This window comes from Molothrus aeneus, chromosome 6 (assembly GCF_037042795.1).
Source record: "Molothrus aeneus isolate 106 chromosome 6, BPBGC_Maene_1.0, whole genome shotgun sequence".
Classification (NCBI taxonomy): domain Eukaryota; kingdom Metazoa; phylum Chordata; class Aves; order Passeriformes; family Icteridae; genus Molothrus; species Molothrus aeneus.
The window spans coordinates 18,389,975-18,409,972 of NC_089651.1; the positions used below are offsets into that span (position 1 = coordinate 18,389,975).

Consider the following 19,998-nt stretch of genomic DNA (forward strand, 5'->3'; position numbering starts at 1 on the left):
GAAGCAGTTGGTGAAAGCAATGAGGCATGTGAAGACAGTTTGTCCCTGGAGCAGCAGCTGGGGAAGAGAGGAGAGGACAGCTGCAGCACTGCCCCAGGACATCCCATGTGCCACCCTATTCATTTCAGGGTATCTGACAAGGGTACTCAAACATGGGCACGATACATTCCACATCATCAAAAAGCTCAACCCTCAGCGAGCCTCCAGTGGCCCCAAACAGGGCTGCAACAGGACAGTGCAATGCTCTGCAGGGACAGAACTTTTCCCATGGATGCTGTGGTTAAGGTGACTTTGCTAATTCACTGCTCAAAAGGATGGCACATTGACCACCTGCCCCTGAGCAGCACTCCCCACCCACTGCTGGTTAACCTCTGTGGCAGCCATCAAAAGGAAAAGTAAGAGCAACTCAGAGTTCTCCATTGCAGCAACACAACACAGCTCTCAACTTGCATCACCCAACGCTTATGCACTCACAACAGTGTCCTAAGCTGTTTTTAAAGTCAGCATTTAGCTTTTTTGCTGGCTAATATAACATTTCCTCTCCCTTCCCCCAGTCCAAGGATTTGGCAAAAGTGCTTCTTTTGCAAATCCCACTGCAAATGCTGAACTTTTGCCAGTTAGACAGGGAAAATCTTGACTAAAAATAAACCATGTTTCAGAAAATAGACCTCCTTCCAGTACAATGAAGTAGTGGATAATGCATGCAAGCAGATCTGCCAGGAGAACACAGCCTCCAGATTTGCATAAGAATCTCCTCAAGCTCAATAGACAGCTGCAACTCCTGTGACTTATCCCATCTTAACAAAAAACAGGGGGTGTCTGGTGAAAGGAGTGAGGTAAGGTTGAGGATGCTGAGATAAATCAATTTTCCACCTGTGGTGGCAGGAAGAGAAGTGCCACCACCACCACCACCACGTGCCTGCATCCCCAGTGAACCAAGCTGGTCATAACCCATTTGGGAGGACGAGGATGACATTCCCTGCATGGTCACTACAGAAGGTGAGAGTTTGTACAGGAAATCCACTGCAATTCAGGCGTGAGAAGAGAATGATCTGGGATTTTGCCACCTGAGTCACCAGGAGTCTGGGACACTGACTCAGTGCTGCCTCTCCTGACTCAGACACACCTGCAGCAGCTTGCTAGCAAATGGAGGCTCTCCTACCTTTGCTGTTCCCCTTCTTATTGTGGTTTTCCCTCTAAGAAGAGGCCTTTTACAGCAGAAAATTAACAAAGAAAAGGAAAGCATAAGGGGAAGACTGGCCTGGGAAGCACAGGCAGTGCTCAACTAACCAGCTGTGCTTTCAGATCCAAAGTGGAGGCCACATTTGCTTGCTTGCTGTGATAAACCTCGGGAAATACAGGAGAATTAGGTGGAAACAGCTCCACCCTGACTCCTACTCCTCTACACGTCTGCAGCACCACCCAGACAGTCCTGGAGGAACCAGGTTTTCAAGAAAGATATCTTTCCATAATGAATCCATTTCACTTTTTTAGGGATCAAGAAAGCATTATGCAGCAAGTTGTGATTATATCCTTATACAATCAAATGGGCCATTCAGGCAAGCTAAATGCAAGGCAATGCCATTTTTATGAGATCCATGAGGGATAGATGTTTACAGAAGGAGCTTCTTTTGCTTGTAGGGCAAGCTGAAGGTTTCAGTTCAGTGTGCCAGGCCAACCCTCCTTGCCCATTAACACTCCCACAGCAGGATTATGCACCTGCTTTTCAGACCTGCCCCGAGCAACCACAGATGGCTAAATATTCCACTCCAGTTCCAGTTGCACACACACCTGATCAGCTGTGAACGCAATTCCAGATAATACAACAGTAGACTGCAACCCAGTCCTATATTTTTCCCTCCTCAAAGTAATCCAGAAATTGAAATTGAGATGCAAGCAGATCTGCTTGTAGCATAGCAAGGGGCATCACTGAAAGCATGTTTGGCATCTCAGGGACTTCAACTGACTTAGGCAATGCACTTAGAATGTCAAACAGCTGCAAAGAGCGCAGATTAGATTTTTCATTTGAGCACTGATGCCTTAAAGCAATAACAAACCAAATAACTCAGGCAAAAGGATGCACAGGGCAGCGCAGGGGAGGCACTACTCCACTGCTCCTGAGAGCAATCAGTGGCAGAGCAGAGCAGTAATTATCCAGGGAGGAATAAGCTGCTACAGGCTGTTCTTGCCATACATTAAGAAAACAACAGCAGATTTGTTCGTGGTTGGATACCAACAGGCACACAGCTCCCTCCCTCCGCGCTCGGGACGCGCGCCACGGGGGAGCTGCCAAAGGCCAGCTGAGCAGCAGGCGCAGCAGCCCCTGCGCAGCCGCGAGCCCGGCCGGGATTCCCCAGCTGGCGCTCCGGGAAGGAAAAGGCAGTGCCTGTGCTAGCAAAGAGCACGGCCTCCCATGGGCTGCTCTGCAGCAATGCTGGTTTCCAGCCCTCTCCTCAGAGGGCTGTCAGCAAGGCTAAATGCAGACCTTATCTTCTGCCTGGGTGTTTTCACAAAACCTCTGGATGGAAAAAATAACTATTCACTGCAGAGCAGTCTGCACCACAGGATCCATTCCACACCCATCAGGCAAACCCTGCACACATTTCACCCTGGCCATATGCAGCCCCTCTTTCCCTCACCAGGAACGTGACAAACATACCTGCTCAGAGCATCAGCTTCTCCTATAGCACTGTCAAGAAGCCAGAACACGATTCCCATCGGCATACAGTAACTGGCAAATCCTGTAAGCATTAGAGAGAATAGTAATTAGTGCCATTAATGAGCTGGCTGGTGAAAAGGAAGGATGCCAAAGCAATCTTGTGAGAATCAGGAAGGTGTTAGGTCCCTGCCCTGAACACACTCCTGCTAGCCCTGGCATCATGGCAGAGGTACATGGCATGAGGCTATCAGGGGACTTCTCCAAAATCACAGAAGGAAGCCAAAGCAAAAGACAAGATGATGAGTCCCAAACCAAGGCTGTTCATCCAGTAAAGCCTCCTCAATAGCCAGTCCAATGAAGATAACATCTACATGCAGGGGCAGAAAAGAGGCTGGTAAATGGGATGGAAGGGATCACCTACAGTGCCCCTACTGTGCTCCCTGAGATGCTGCTGAAGATCTGCTTCACAGCACCTGTGCAATTTCTTCTAGTTTGCAGAGGAGGCAAATCCCACATGATAGAGCCAGGCCACTTCCATTTCTTCATCATCATCATCATTATTGATTCATCATTATAGTTTCATAATAAAAAAGGCTTCATATTTTCCACTGATGGCTGTATAAAGCTTTTGTACCTTAGTCACATAGACGATGTTTAACCAGCACTGAGCAAGAGCTGTGACAAAAGTCACCTCTGCAGGCTACAAAAACACTTTACTTCGGGCATCTGAAGTGCCTACTGCATGCCAAAGAAAAGATAGCAGAAATGTTTTAGTGGAAACAATTCTAAGCAGCCACAAGGAGAAGTTTTTCTGATAATATTCCTGAAGCAAAGGTCACCACATCTAATGTAATTTTACTTTTCCCATCCTGTTCGTGCAATTGTTCAGGGATAGAAAGGAACATGGTGGATGAGGGACCATCCTCAGACACACTGTAACACAGAGAGCATCTGGAAGTTGAGGGAGGTAAGGAAATAGTGAGACATCTCTAGTCAAAACACTAAACCAGCAAGAGGAAGGTACAGAATCAGCCTGACAATGTCTCCTGTGCTTCCTGCCAACTGGACCTCATTATGTACTGTGAGAAAACTTACTCATGCAGCACATCAGTTTACCTTGGACTGAGAAGGAGAGACTTGCTTGCTTTCCCCAGTCTCTGCAGGTGATTCAGAGAACTGTCATTGCCAACTGGTATTTAAAGAACTGAGAAAAGTCTAATCCATTTGTGGCTCCCTCTCACTCATTTTCCCCTTTCTCCTTTTCCATTAAGGAAGGGCTGAAGGCATTTCTAAGTATGAAAAAAATGCTGGCTGAAGTCCACAAGACCACAGCACAGACCTTGGACTCCAGCCTCAATCACAAATTTTCCATCACCCTAACCAAAACACAGGAGTTACTTACTCCTGTTATGTATCTCCAGGAGGGTCTTCTGCTGTTCTTTTGAAGCCAGTAAATGAACACTGTTCAGCAGCTCTACAAGGACAGAAGTAACAGGACAAATCCAACATGGCCAATAATCTTCGGTGGTAAGCTTACGTATCAAGGTATGGAAAGAAAGGAAATCATACCTTAACTTCACATGGCTTAAATCTGAAGGGGGGCTGCTTTACCTTCGTATGACTTCATCTGCACTGGTATTTACCCATGCCTGCACCAGGGCTCAGCACATGGGGAGTATCAACATGGCAGCCATAGAGACGACGTTTTCTCCCTTCCTCCTCCAGTTCCTTTTCCATTCCATAACAACTTTCTCAACACGACTCCTACTCTTATACAACGCTGCAGAAACATCACTGGCAAACTTCTAAGTTCTCACTTCCCAATACTGCCAAGCAAGGCAAAAAGAGATGCCTGAAGCTTTCTTAAGTGCTGCTGGATTTAATCAAAGCCATATGAAGATGGCCTGCTTGCCCTCCCAAAGCAACTGCAGCTCTCAGAAAAAGCACGTTGTCCCACAACAGACAAATATACTGGAAACACAGCAGAGTTCCAGGGAATCAGAGAGCTCAGCCTCCCCCTTGGTTCCCAAACTTCCTTCTCAGTGTCCAGCAGTCACTTGTCCTAGGGCTGCTCCTCCCCAAGATACCACCAGGCTCCAGGCAATGCAGAGCATGGATGACACATGACAGCTGAGCTCCTCTGGCGCTTTCCTGCAGCTCCAACTTGTCCATCAAAATATGTACTTCTCAGTGCCACCACCCTAGCAGACCCTCTGTGTCCTTGGCCACGATGACTCCTTGCTTGTGGCAGACTGAGGTAGTGCTGCAGAAACACAATAACCTTTTGTTTCATCTAATGCAGCACACAAAGATTCACCAGAGTTTATAAAAAGGTTATGAAGCAAGGCAGCAGAGGACTGAGTGATACTGGGTGACTACAAAGATGGGGCATCCACAACTTTTGGGAGCAATGTGTTCCAATGCCTCACCACCCTCATCACAGAAAACTTCTCCCTTATATTCCATCTAATATTCTCCTTGATACATTCAGCAGGAAGGTTTATTTAAAAGCTCAGTCCTCCCAGAGGGAAACCTCTCCTGGGTTAAGCAGGAAGCCAAACCCTGGCAGCACATACACAAAGCCATCAGTCAGCAGTGCCCCACAAAGGACTCTTCCAACACAGTAGCCTCCCAGAAATATTAATGCACTTAGCAATCCTTGCCACCCTTTTACATGGAAGGAAACTGGAGTAGAAGCAGGACATGTTCTACCAGGGGCTACACAGCTGCTCTTCAGCAAACCATGCCCACTCCCACATGCTCATCAGCTCAACTGATCCAAAACTACCCTCTGCTGCCACAACAGGCAGTCTTGCCTTTTCTCTCCCCCCACTTCTACACACCCCAATCATCTCTACACTACTGGAAGCCATCTCAGAAATAAGGAAGGGGAAGAATTTCTGGCAGGAGAACAGCCTGGGATCAGCTAAAGCTGATGAAAAGCATGACCTCAGAAAGATGGCACAGTGTGGAAACCTAGATGAGGCTTCAACCCATCATATATTTGTGTTTGCACAGGGGTAAGTGATGTAAAATCAGTTTAACAGCTCCATTCACTACTGAGCATGCTCTGTCACTCCCTGTTGTAAAGACCCATCCAAAACAGCCCAGTGATTTGCCCTCTGAGGTCTCCAAACCAGGTTGATGCACCCAAACAGTAACACACCACAGCTGTGCAAGCCTTGCAGCTTACCAAGGCACTGCAGTAAAATAAAATTCCTTCAAGAGGATTGGGAATGTTTTTTGGGGGGGGGGGGGAGAGGAGGGGGGTATTTTGTCACAGCTGAAGGGTGTTCTCAAATGGTTTCAAGGAGCAGAGGAGCAAGGACAAGCATATGCAAAGGATCTAGCAAAAGCTCTTAAGCAAAGCAGACAGCAGGAAGCTGAAAATAAATACGCAAAGCCCTTTGCAGCACCAAAGTTCAAATCCATCTGGATAGTTCTAAGGCTGTCACGGCAGCCATAGAGGGGATTTTCCAATTCCTTGCAGAGAAACCCTGGAAAATAATGATGGAAAAGTAGAAGCACAGGCTCGAACTCTAAGCCAGACCTCCATCCCAACACGTGACCAACTTCAACAGCACCAGAGTGTGGAGGGAGGAGAACAGAGCCCTGCATGGTCCCCTCAGGCTGCCTTGTCCCCAGCACTGGGAAGCCTGAGCCCCCTCAGCCCCCACCCTGCCTCTCCTCTGGCACAGGTGTGGACGGGGGGGGGTTACAGCAGACACAGGTGCAGCTCAGGGTACCTATCAGAGGGGCTGCCAGCACCAGCATTCACATGCCAGCCAGTCACCTCACCTCCAACACCAGCAAGAGGCACAGTCCCCACCTAAAAAGTATGTGCTGCAAAGCTGCACTGAGTGGAGGGAACCAATCCATCAGCTTGCCCAGAAGCCCCACCCAAGCATCCCAGCAGCAGTCAGACAGAGCTCCCCAGCACTAGCTCCTTACAGAGGGGGAGGAGGTAGAGTAATCCTGCCTTGTTTTTCTGAGTTACACAACATTAGTCACACAGGCTTCTGCCCCAGGGCCCCCAGGCAAGCCTTGCCTTCCATGGTTGCTGTGTGCTCCCCCTGAAACTACCAACTCTCGACAGGAACAGACAAGCACAATTCAAAAACTCACATTCGAGCCTCCTTTACATGCCTTTCACAGAAATACCCAGAGCTGCCCATCCACTTAACACAGTTCTATTTTTTCCCCCCACCAGGAAAAGCACCCAGTTACTCCAATTGAATTTCCATGGCATTAAAATCAATTGAGCAGCTACACATCTCCAGCTGACCCCTTCCCAGTTTTTCTGATAACTGTTACCACACAGACCACATGCACACCCCCAAAATATACCAAAGCATCCTTAAGAAAATTATGGACTTTGTAATAAGGCTCAAGCTTTCACCTCTGCAGAAATGCATCTTAGTTTAAAAATAAATAAACAAACCACAACGGATCAATTCAGGTCAGTTTTTACCGAGAAGAGTTTCAGAAGTCAGCTGCAGCTTGGTGTAACCACAGAGCTCACATGAGGCAGGACACACGAGCCATCACGTCACACATCCAACATTCAGGCTGGGGACCTTCCAGCTGTCTGCATGCCACCTCCCAGCAGCAGGGACTTGGGGCAGAGCACAGCTCCTCAGCTTGCAGGGAAAAGCAGCTCATTGCACTCACCAAGCCACCAGTGACCACTGATAACAGATGCAAGCAATGCCCACACCTGTTTCAAAGTAGAGACGAGCTGCCAAAGCAATCAAGCGAGCTAAGCCCTTCAGCTGCAGTTCCACAGAGCTCTCCTGGCCGTGACACAGCTCTGCTTTCCCCACCAGCTTTGCAGCACCAGCAGGAATTGCCCTGCAACACAGTTCTGCAAGCAGATGCCTGCAGCGGAAGCAGCCTCCAGTGCACAAACTCTTTGCTCATTTGAATTTGCAGTTTCTTGAAATCAAACAAGAACAGCTAAATTCATTCTCTCTGAGCTCTGGCAGGATACTGGCTAACCCAATCTTTTCATTTCAGTCTGCCATTTCCAGCAGTAGAAACATTGTTTGAGCCACAAACTAAAGACCAGGGATGCATTTCCCAGGGGCAAATACCCCTCCTTCCCAGCCTCTCTGGGGATGGACCTCTCTGTCCATTCAGCTGTCCCCATGCCAGATCCAGCACCCTGCTGTAGGTGATGTGCAGTCTCCCAAGTACTGATCTGCTTGGATATGCCACAGGATGAGGTCAGTGGAAATTCAGCTGGCATCTGTGCCTAAGGCAGGAAAGCAGTAAGGGAAGAGATCCCTATAAAATCCAAAGACAAAGACCTAAGACAAAAAACCTTAAAAACTGTTTCCTTGGACACACAGGAGGCTGATAACAGCCCCCTGCCCCTTCTCCCTCCTGTTCCCTCCAGTCTGCTGGAGGGAAAAGCTCTGGCTGCCATGAAGCCTCTGCCAGCCATCTGACTGAGTGCTGGGACACAAGAGGGTGAGATGACAACAATTTCCATCCAGACTTTCAGATGTTAAAATCATGGCAAGGGCAAGGCTGCAGGAAAGAAATCTCCCTGAGTTCTCACAAGTCTGTAGAGGGCTAGAACAACTGAAGGGATTTATAGACCAGCCTGAAAGCACACACACACTTGCTGAGTCCACCCCTTGTATTGACACATGTATGGTGCAATTTTTTCCACAGAAACTGGATTACAGCACCCTACTTTAGGAGGTGACTAATCACATCAACTGGAAACAAGTTCAGCCCCTTCAGTGGTTAAGATCTTGTGAAGCTTATTGGTTTTCTCAGATATATGTTATATATGCCCCCTTCCCACTCTGAATTCAAGTTCAAGTTCTACCTGTGGCACCTCATGGCATCTTTCTCTCACAGCATGGGAAGCCCTGAGCAAACCCCAGCCAGATCTCTTTATCACATAGAGGTATCAAAACACAGCCATCAGGTCACCCCTGCCGAGCCTGCTGGGGGATTGACACCATAAGTTCAGGGCAGGCAGAAGGACAATGCATCATGCTCTGCTCAGCCTCCAGACATTTGGAGCATCTCTGGGAGGTCAAGTGATGGTCCCACCAGCCCTTTATCCAAGGGAGCCAAGTGGCGGGTATCTGTCTACCATAGCTACTGTCAGCCTGGTCAGCTCTGCAGCAAACCTGATGGGAATGCAGATGTGGCTCAAAAATACGTTGGTAAAGAAAAAAATCCAGTGCCAGGCCACCTAGACTGGCAGCACCAAGGTGGCTCCACCGTGCATCTAGGCCACAAGGGCCACCAAACAAATTAATGCCTTGCAGGTCAGATACAGGTTTCCCAGTGAAACTTATACAGCAAGTCAAGGAGCAAAGCAAATAGCAAGGTTTTGAACTAATTTCAGTTTATCTGGTTAGCATCATAAGCAGCAGCAACAGCACAGGTAACACTTCTGACCCACTTTGTTACCACCAGAGGAATGAACACATTACATCCTTCCTGATAAACCCCTCCAGTCATATATCAACACTCTCATGATCACTTTTGACTCATGGAACTGAAGGGGGAGGGAGGAGAGATACTGTAAGTACAAGGCACCACAGTTTTTCAAGAAACTGAATTTCTAAATATGCAGGTCATTTTCCTACCTGCTCCTTCATCTACTCTGTATTGAAATGTTTGACAGGACATATAACTCGCTATCAGTGCTACCTTGCTCCACTCAAGCCCATCAGATGTCAGAGCTTTAAAGAAGGAAAGGAGACAGTCAAAAAATTTAACTTGGGGTGAGAAAACCACACTACTAAGCTAAAACTTTTGCAGTCAGGTATGATTCAAACAAGTTTTTTTTAAAGAGCAACTGCAGTAGCTCTGACTGATACAGTATCCCCCCAACATCCTGCCACGGTGGTGGTGAGTGGCAGATATGGCTCTCACACGCATGCCCCTCACTGATTATTGAACAGCACTGTAGGCTAGGGGAGGCAGGAGATTTAAAAACTCAGGACAATCTGCTTTTGATCCTGATTTCTGGTGAGTGAATTGGCCCACAGCATATGCATGAAGAAGGCAGGCATGTCTGCACAGCTGCTGCAAAGAGAAGTAAGAGATGCAGGAGCAGGCTGCAGACTTAGGCTGCTGTCCCAGCTGCTGCTAGGTCACCAGCAAAGCACACACCCCACTTTGCTCAACCAGCCACTCTCCCCACACCTCTTGCAGCAAGAGGCACCAGCAAGCTGCTGAACACACCAAAAAACAAGCATTTTGAGCAAGCTGGCTTTAGTTCTGCTGTCAGGACTCCAGCAGGGACTCAAGTCCTACCTAAGGAGATCAGATACCCACTGATGGACACTCAGGCAAAGCTGGAGTGATGGGGACATAAAAGGGGCTCCTTCTTCTTCACTGAACTTTTTTCCCCTACCTTGGACTGATGACAAGGAAAATCCTTCATTAAGCTCCAAAAGATGAAGCAAGTAATTTGTTTGCTTGAAATTTGGGGTACCATAGCACTGGGGCTCACTGGCACTCTGAGCTCCCACCCTGTCAGACACAGCTGTTCAGCTGCTGCCTGCAGCACGGGAAGTCCTCTGCAGAAAGCGGAATGGTGCTGGCTCCTGCATTTGATTTCCAGGATCCAAGCCACAAGGAGAGCTAAAAATGTCCCAATTAACCATTTCTTTTCAACACAAGACTTGATGATGGTGCCACAAGGTATTATACAACTGCAAACAAGAAGAGGTGATCTGCAAATCAAACTAAGAAAAGTGAGAAGTCAGAAAAAAATTACTTCAAAAAGAAATCAAAGCAAGCTAGCCAGGACTGTGAGCTCTGAATTCAAGCATGGACCTCATGGCCAAAAATGTAGAGAAGCTTGTGCTACTTGCAGTTGCGGTGGCTGGCTCTGAGGTGCTTGCAAGCTTTCTGGTGTGACACACAAAGGGTATATAATTTCTGTTCTGCACTGATTATACACAGAGAGCTCGTTCTGGCCAAAGCCCATTCAAGCTGTCTCCTGGATCAGCTGGCTGCTTAGCATGGTGCCATCCTGCATGTCAGGAGTTAAGCAGGAAACTTTTATTCCCTGTAAAACCCATTGCAGAGAGACAGCTACACTCTAGAACTAAGGATTTCCTCACATGAAGATTTAGCAGCAGATTTTTTTATCACTGCCCAGTTTTTGCAGTGACATGTAGACTTTAAACAGGGTCTGTAGGTAATACTGGAGTACATTACTCACAGCAGTGCACCGGGGAGAACCAGCAAATCATCTCCATTTGAGCCAGAGTGTTAGCTTTACCGTGGAATTACATTTATCTCTCTGGCACTAGGCTCTCATTAATGGAATTACCAGGCAGGCTGCTTCAGACTTAACACTTGAGAGAGGCGGGCTGGGATGGCCCCGCTCCAGCCTCAGCCCGCAAAGCCGGCACTGTTTCTCCATCCTCCAGTGAGCTGCCGCCCGAACGAGCCCGACCCCGTGACGAGAGGCAGGGAAACAAAAGGAACAACCCCGAACTGTCCAGGGCAATCAATATCTTTCTAGGAACATCCAGGCTTCTCGCCAGCTTTCTTGCAACCCCGATTTAGCTCCTCTGCAGTGCAGAGGGGGATGGCACGCGCAGGAGCAGCCCGGCGGGATGCGGAGCCGGCTGGCACTCGGGCAGACACTTAGGGACAATCTACACCAGTCCCTCCACAAATACCTTAAGCTGAGGTGCCAAAGCAAACCCACAGCTACAGAGAGCACCCACCCACCTAGAAAATCAGAGCAAGCACTCCAGTCTGAATATTTGCTTCAGAAATATCCACTGCTGCTTCAAACAGGGTGTGTGGTAGCAAACCAGCCGAGACTGCTACGCTCAGCACACAAGAGTATCTTGCACATTCTAGAAATCTGCCTTCCACCACACAGCAGCTCTTGCAGTGCCATGCTGAGCTATCTGCAGCGTGGCATGAACCAGCCCCTTAAAGAACCCCTGCACTACCCAGTAAAATGGACAACTGGAATGTCCCAGGCTGCCGAGAGCTGAGGGGGATGCAGCAAGCAACCTCCCACAAAGCTGCACTGAGAGCTCTGCAACTTCAGCATCTGTGGGGGCTGTTCTTTACACAGAGCAGCTGTAGGCTTCTTTAGGTGGTACATTCCCAGTCACCTGCGAGGCAACTTCTATAATGTCAGCGTGGATGGAGCACGAGGACAAAACAGATCCACCAAAACCTGAACAATACTTGCCCAGCATTGTTCAGGAGCACAGCTCTGCCAGAGCAAGTGGAAGACAGAAGGGGGAAAGCAAGCACAAAGTTTATTTATTTGCAGAGCACAGACGTATCCTCAACAGCTTGAGCTGTGGGAGCTGAACTACTCTCCCCGTAATTAAAATGAAGGAGAGGAAAGCACAGGAATTACTCCAGAATGATTGTGAAGGACTGACAAGCTTTGAGTTTCAAAGTCCACCTTAACACACATTCTTTGCAGTGATTTTAGTTCTAAAGAAAAGGAGAAAAGAGGTTTTGCTGTGGGAAAAGCTGCTGTACAACCCCGTTATTAAACCAAACAAGGCACAAATGAGGGAGGGCTGTGGCTGGGGTTGATGAAGCAAGGCTGAAGACAATCCTCTTTTCCCCCTGCCCCTGCATTTGCTCTGCCAGGAGCTCCCAGCAACATGATTCAGAGGCAGACTGCCCCGTGACAGGAAAAACACATATAACACCCAGGTGGTGAAACCTCACATCTGAGAGCATCTATGCAAAACACAGCCTGAAACATATTTTCCAGCTCCACAGAGCCAGCTTGATACTTAGCAAAGCCAAGCTGGTGAAACTCTGTTGTGTGCATTGAAGGTAAGATTCCTCAGCAGGAGAGACTCTCAAGCATCTCCTGGTTTACTCCATATCAGAAAAAAGAAAAAAAAAAAAAAAAGAGAAGCCTGGGGTAAGATTGTGGGGTTCTGCAGCTCAGGACGATGTAAAAGAGACAGGAGAACACAAGAAAAAAAAATTACACAAGTGCAGTGCTCTCCAGTGTGGCACCCAGGGGAATAGCTACAAAAACTACTTTCTTTTCAAAAAAACAGTAAGGGTAAGGAGCCATCAAAATTATGAGTCAAGCTCCAAGATAAGAAATCATACTGCTGGATGGGTGCGGCTGCTCGCTTGTTTGGTTGCTGTTGGGTTTTTTCTTAAAGATAAACATGTCTTTCAGAACATGTTTGTTGGCCAATCTTCTCTCTGACAAAAAAAAAAAAAACAAACCCTACACAGAAGGAAGCTCACAACCGTGAAAACGATAAATGAGAGACAGGAGAGTTTCCGAAGAGCTCTGAGGTCATGCTTCACCGGCCCTTTAAAGTAAGATGCAACACATCAAAAAGAACAAAAGAGGAGTAAATTTAAAATTCCAAGTATTTCAATAAAATATCATTCAGAGAACCTATTAAGCAAACTCTGCAAGAAGGGACCTCATTCACAGAGCCCAAAACCTGTCAAGTAAAATAAATAAAAAATGTTTTGCACCTATTTCATTTGCAAAGCTGTTGATATACAGGAGTGTTTAATCAGAAATTCATAGTCTGGAGGAGGATAGCTCAGCAAATTCATCCAGAAAAAGTAACTTGTATCTCACAGGCAGAACTAAGGCAAATCCCACAAGAAGGGTGTAAAATTGAACAGAGAATGGTTTTGAAACCAATGGAATGATGGCTTGAACACAACCAAGGTAGAAGTAGATAAGTACTGCAGGAAAGCAACGTGTAAAGCACCCAGGAACTCGACAGAGCAAAAGCCATAGCAAGTCCCATCACTTTCACCGAATTCCCTGCTGCTCAGTGACCAGGATCAGTGCCTGCAGCCTGGCCAGCTAAGCGCAGGACTCTGCTGCTCTCCACATAGCTAGGCGTTAAGCAGCCACCACCAAGGTTATACAACAAAGTTATTCTGTAATCACTTCGGTTCAGAAAGTATTTTGCACTGGCCAGCAACACTTTTTGGGTTTTGTCTTGTCTGACACAAGAACATCAAAGGGGAAGAAAAGTGACTGGGCACAAGGCAAGATATTTACCAGAATGACAGGTTTTTAACTGAGTCCTGGATATTGCTACTGCTGAACACAGCCTTAATTAAACACTGCAAGTCCACCAATAGCTTTGTCTTCCTCAGCATAGCATTTGCAGAGAAATGACCCAGTGCTCTCACCTGCTTTGCTATGCACCCCTTGATTGAGGGCATCTCCTTTTCCTGCATCCAAAATGGGCACCAAAATCCCATCTGGTCAGTGCAGCTCCCCAGAAGACTCCAGCACATGACCCCATCTGCCATTTCAACAGGCACCTGAAGTTCCCTGCTCAAGAGTGAGCATCTCCTTCCTTGTCCAGCAGGGAAATTGCTGCCTTTAACTCTACTCCAGCTGGAGTACAAGAGCAAATGGAACCATTTCTTGGAGAAAAAGACTTCACGATTCACCACGGTGCCAGATTTCACTTCTGTGGGTGTTGTTTCCAAAGGAGACATTGCAGGGCGAGACGGGGAGAACCAACTGCCCGCAGCAGGTTTGCTCACCCAGGCTCTTGGGCATCCCGGCTGTCCCAGCCACGCGCAGGGACCCAGCCGGATGTCCCAGCATGGATGGCAGCCAGTACGGGGGGCTCCCGGGCCGCCCGGACAGGTCGAGCGTCACCCCGAGCCCCCGCAGGCGGTGGTGCGGGCTCGGTGCCCCGAGGGCCGTGAGGAACTGCCGGGCAGGCGAAGCCTCCCTGGGCAGTAACCGGGCTCATCCGGGCAGCTCCTGCGCCCTTCATCGGCTGCGGGGGGGCGGGCTGGGAGCTCGATATTTTATGGGGCGGGGGGTGAGGGGGTTTGTTTGGTCGTTTCGTTCTGTTTTGAGCTCAGCGCAGCCCCGCCGCGACTCAAAGACCAGCCCAGGCCCTGGCAGAGCCCGTGCCGGGCGCTCCAGCCCCTGCTCTGACCTCCACACGCACCGCCGCCCCACAAACACAGCCGTACGCATCCTGCCCGCCAAACACACAGCCCTTCGCAGCCCCTCACCATTCCCGTTCCCACTGCCATCTCGTACCCTTTCCCTTCCCGTTCCCGTTCCCACTCCCTTTCCCGCCCCGTTCCTGCTCCAGGTCTCACCGCGGGGCGCATCCTCCGCTCCCGGTGCGCGCCCAGCCCGGCCCGCCGCCGAGCCCCGGCCGTCGCGCTCCCGCGCAGGCGCACTGAGACCCCCGACCGGGACGTGTAACAACTGGCGGCGCACGGCGTCTCGCGAGAAGTCAACATGGTTGTACTGGGCGCACCGACAACCGCCGCGGGGAATTAGCTCAAATGGTAGAGCGCTCGCTTAGCATGCGAGAGGTAGCGGGATCGATGCCCGCATTCTCCAGCTACTTTTCGTGCCCTCGGTTGCCAGCCCACCGCCTGCTTCTACTGCAAACCGCAGCAGTAGTGCTTTTGCCTTTTTAAATTCCTCATGTTCTTATTTGCTTCCTTGACATTTTTAAAGACCACAGAATATGCCGAGTTGGAAGGGACCCACAAGGATCATTGAGTCCAACTCTCGGCCCAGCACAGAACACCACAAGAGGCACACCCTGTGCCTCAGAGCATTGTCCAAACGCTTTTTTAACTCTGTCAGGCTTGGTGTCGTGACCACTTCCCTGGCGAGTCTTTTTCAGTGCCCAGCCACCCTCTGGGTCAGGAACCTTTTTCTACTATCCAGCCTAAACCTGCCCTGACACAGCTTCAGGCCATTCCCTTGGCTCCTGTCACTGGGCACCAGAGAGAGGACATCAGTGTCTGCCCCTCCTCTTCCCCTCACAAGGAAGCTGGAACTGCACTGAAGTCTCCCCTCAGTCTCCTCCAGGCTCAGCAGAGCGAGTGACCTCACCTGCTCCCAGTACAGCTACACAGATACATTTGCCCATCCCATGCTTAAGGCAGGCAGAACACTGCCTGTGTATTCCTGGCAATCCAAGAGGGTCTTTTGTTTCCTTACTGAACATTGGACAAGGCCACAACAGTGAGCAGCACCCACTGCATCCAGTTCTTCCCACACAGCTCTGGCCCCATCCCTCCCTCTCTCATCCCACCCAAGAGCAGGAAAGAATTTAGAGATCCCTTCACCTGGAGGCCTCTGCTAGAGCCAAAACACTTGTTTGTAAATTTAGGAAGAAATCAAAAAACCTCAAGGAGTCATTGATGTAGGTGCCATTTATTTAAAAAAAGGTCAAGAACTTGCTCCCTGAATTTATCCAGGTGCAAAGTTCAAGCAAGTGCTTCACATTCTGCTCCTATTCTACTACAACAAGCCACAACAAACAACCAAAAGCTTTTAAAAAAAGAGAAGCTGTTTTTAAAAACTGATGGTGTATCATGGAAAAAAACAGGATCACACTCAGCTGGCAGGATTTCCATCCCTACCACAAACTGAACTGGGAAGAAAACAATTCTGAGCACTTTCCTCAGTTACATGCATAAGGAAATGACCTTTCTGGCAAATTTCAATGACAAAGAATGAAATTCAGCTTTCAACTGCACACCGACTCCAGCCTATACCTGAGGAGACTCCAAACTATCCCACCCCCATGCCTTTGCAGCAAATTAATTCTGATAATCCAAGGAAGAACTGGATTAAAGAGAGGATGCAGTGGGGTTTTTTATGGCACAAGTCTTATGGGGAGCATCTGGGGAACTGGAGTTGTTTAGCCTGGAGAAAAGAAAGCTCAGGAGACCCCATCACTTCTACAACTACCTGAAAGGAGTTTTAGTGAGGTGAAGGGGTCTCTTCTCACAGGTGACAAGTTACAGGATGAGTGGAAATGGCCTCAAGTTGTGTCATGGGAGGTTTAGATTGGATATTAGGAAAAAAAGTATTCTCTGAAAGGATAATCAGGCATTGGAACAGGCTGCCCAGGTAAGTGTTGGAATCCCCATCCCTGGAAGTGTTCAAAAGGCATGTGGATGTAACTCTGGGCTATGGTTTAGTGATGAACACAGTGATGCTGGGTTAACGGATGTACATGATCATTTTGAGGTCTTTTCCAACCATCGCAACTCTAGGATACAAAGGGGGCACAAATACCCATGAATTCTCATGGAGACTAGAGAGACATGCCTCTACTGGCAGAGGACATCTACTATTCCTTTCTGCAAACAGGCAGTGCTAACGGGCAAACTGAAGTCTGAAAACCAGATAAGTGTATGGTTGTTGGGGTTCTTTTCACTTCAAGATTTCATTCTTGCCTTTTAAAGCTGATTTAAACTTACACTTCTGAGTCCTGTACAAACTAATGAAATAACCAGCTGTCCCTACCGTGGCCTTCAAAGTTTCAGCAAATTATTCAAGTCTTCCTGTACAGCAGGATTTAACAGGAAAGTGAAATCCATTGCAGTCTCCCATTTCATCAGCTGCTGCACAGCTGGCATGAAGAGACTGCGCTATGAAATACACCTGTGTTTCTGCTCTGGTCCTCTCGTTTTCCCCTCTAGCTGTGGCCCCATCCCAGCCCTCAAACCCTGCAATGTCTTGGTGACCAAGGGCAACTTCGGGATGAGGAAAAACCAGAGGACCATTGGTCTGGTCAAACTGATGCTGCATCGCCCTCTGCAGACGGGCAGGCAAACACTGCGGCAGGCTGAGACAGAAGATGAAGAAGAAAAGCAGGGATGTGAGAAAAATTCCTCTGACAGTACTTTTTCTGCAGATGTGCTGGTTGATGAACATATCTGGGAAGCTCCATTTTTTGGGGGCTCCATTTTCGCTGGATCCACTGTGAAAGGCTGTATCCACACACAGGGATAAAATATTACACATACACTCACAGCACTATTTCATTATAATGCTCTCCACTCCCCAATAAACAAAACCAGTGCAACATGGAAACAACAGCTTTTCTTTTACAAGAACAAGGCGACCACATCAGAACAGCAAGAATTTCCTCCCTAATGGTTTTCTTGTGGGAATCTATAATGAGCTGCCACAGTATGGAACATCCATATGTGTGTGCGCACGCATGCAAGTCAGGGTGAGCTATTGCCTGTATTTGCTGAAAAACCCAAACCTTGCTCAGCCACCCCACTAACACCTTGCTACCAACACATTGACCTCCTTTTTTTTTTTTTTCTCCTGAGGCATCACTTAAGCACTTAAGCCACAGTGTCAGGTTCTCCACTCTAGCTCCACAAATACTTTGCTCCCCAGTGCTTAATCAGCCCACTGACTCTTCAGGAATGACCTAGGTTTTGCATTTCCTCACCCTACAAATCCTTACTTCAAGTTTGCACACAAGCTCAAGGAACAAATGGCTTCCAGCAATGGATCAAGTAGGATATAAACAAATCACTCACTGCAACAAATGGAGCTGGGCACATGCTTACAGCTTGCTGTTTTGATCTCCACAGCTGAATTTATGGAATGAATTTTCTGGTAGGGATCACATAGTCAAGTTAGAAAAAGATCTGTCACTACTCTTAGAAGTTTATTGTTGCTAATTACCATTAAGTATATGCACAGAGGCATCATAAGAGCAGAGAGGACAGAACAGGAAACTGCTAGAAGGGGAAGAGGCAGAGTCTTCAGTTTACACTAATGGCCTTAATTTAAGTATTCTTTTGTAAGTTTACTCTAGGGTTATGTGCATAAATTTAGTTTTACAATGAAGTCATCTTAAATGCAGAGACACATCTCAACTTCCTCAGATCCCAGGACAGAAGACCTGCACTTCATGCTTTCATGCCAGCTGTGCCCAAAGGCAGCAGGGGCAAGATGGGCATCACCAAGATGTGCTCTCTCTCCCTGCTACAAAGACCAAAAGAGGGAGAGGATCTAAAAAAAGAGGAGATAAATTTGAATGAACTCAGAAAGGATAATGGGAAACTGTGATAAGGAGGGGAACACAGGGCAGATGTCACTGCCACACTCCTGAAGGCATCTTTAAGGAATCAGCCTGAGTCTGTACAAATAACCAAATGGGCATGCCTTCCATGCCAGGAGTCTTCCACTCTTTCTGTGGCAAGACACACACAGGTATTTTTTACTGGTGTTTGCTGTTGGCTTTCTCAGCCCCATTTTGTATCATTTCCTCTGGATCTGTGTGTATCTCGATGAGCAGGATGGCCTGTCCTGCTTGCTGGGGAAAGGACAATAGATTTTTCCAGAGATGCCTTTTGTTGTCCCTGCAGTGAGGGCAGCCAAAGGGTTGACAAGGAGACAGAAGCACATAACCTTTTGGCATGGCTATTTGGCCTATAAATCTAATATTTCACCAACACAGACCAGAGTGTATTGGGTGCTTTGCCCAGGGCAGGAGGTCTACAGAAGGCCCACGTGACATGAACCTCTCTGAAACCTCTAACAAACACTAGACTTTGTCCTTTAGAGACTCCTGATAAGTGCAGCGAAGCGGGAACCAAGAGCAGAGAGATGCCAGCAGTGGCTGGATAGGCAATGACACCTTTGCTGTTGGACTGAATGACAGGCATCGACTTCAAATTGCCTGATTGACTGGGAGATCTCCTGTCAGCATAAACTTTCTTCCTAACACTGGTGGTCTTCCTGAAAGCATCATGCCAAGCAAAAAGGGCAGAGACATCCTGCACCAGCCTCAGCATCCCCTCCATTTGCCTGCCAGGGAGCATCCAACAAACCAAAGCCGGGAGCTCAGGCCATCCCCAAGATCTTGCCTGTGCTTCAGCAGGTTTCAGGTCAGACCCAGAAGCACAAGGACTGTTCTAGCAAATTCTTTGTGTGGAGTACCCTGAGAGGGAATAGGGAAGAGGTAAATTCTCTGGCTTTCAACTCTCTTCTGGGCACTGAGAAAGGTGGGTTTTAGCTCATTGGGCTCTCCTGGTGATTGGTTCCCATCTCCTCCAGGAGAAGGGTAATAAAAGCAGCTGGAGGGAAAGCCTCTAGTGTTTCTCCTGTGGCTCAACAAAGGCTCTGTTTCCCAGGTCATCATTCTACCATCATCTCTGTCAGCATCTGCAGCCCCAGGAGGGAAAGACAAATCTGTCCTTCTGCTACTGGACCATTTGCTGGCTATTGAAACATTAATTCATCTTCACACCATTGAGAGTGGGGGAAGAAGGCAGGTTACCTCAACCCACAGCTATTGTGCAATGCAGCTTGAGTGATGGCAGGGTTTTCCTTGAGGAGGAGAAGAACCAGTGGGAATTTAGGAGAAGGAGGTATAGGAGTGAGGTCCATGCTTGCTGCTGAGGGGCCGTTTTAGGGAGACACAACCAGGGCTGTGCCCAAGGGACCCTTCCAGGCAGTGTGAGCACTCAGCTTGTGCAGAAGCAGGGAGCTACCTGTGTCCTAGCCCCTGCTGGGAAGAAGGATGCAGAACCCCCAGGTAAGGTGACAGGTAGGCAGTAAT

General features: G+C 48.3%; 1 protein-coding gene and 1 non-coding gene across 2 annotated transcripts in view; one reads left to right on the top strand and one right to left on the bottom strand.

The window, feature by feature from the left end:
• LOC136557471 (USP6 N-terminal-like protein) overlaps positions 1-14,825 on the bottom strand; it is a 76,737-nt gene extending 61,912 nt beyond the window's left edge. The window contains exons 1-2 of the mRNA XM_066551341.1: positions 14,756-14,825; positions 2,660-2,741 (exon numbers count right to left, since the gene is read on the bottom strand). The gene's annotated coding sequence lies outside the window, so the exon portion shown is untranslated. The remainder of the gene's footprint in view (positions 1-2,659; positions 2,742-14,755) is intronic.
• Positions 14,826-14,932: 107 nt separating this feature from the next.
• On the top strand, positions 14,933-15,005 carry TRNAA-AGC (transfer RNA alanine (anticodon AGC)). The gene has a single exon. It is a non-coding gene; the product is annotated as a tRNA-Ala (tRNA).
• Positions 15,006-19,998: the final 4,993 nt, after the last annotated feature.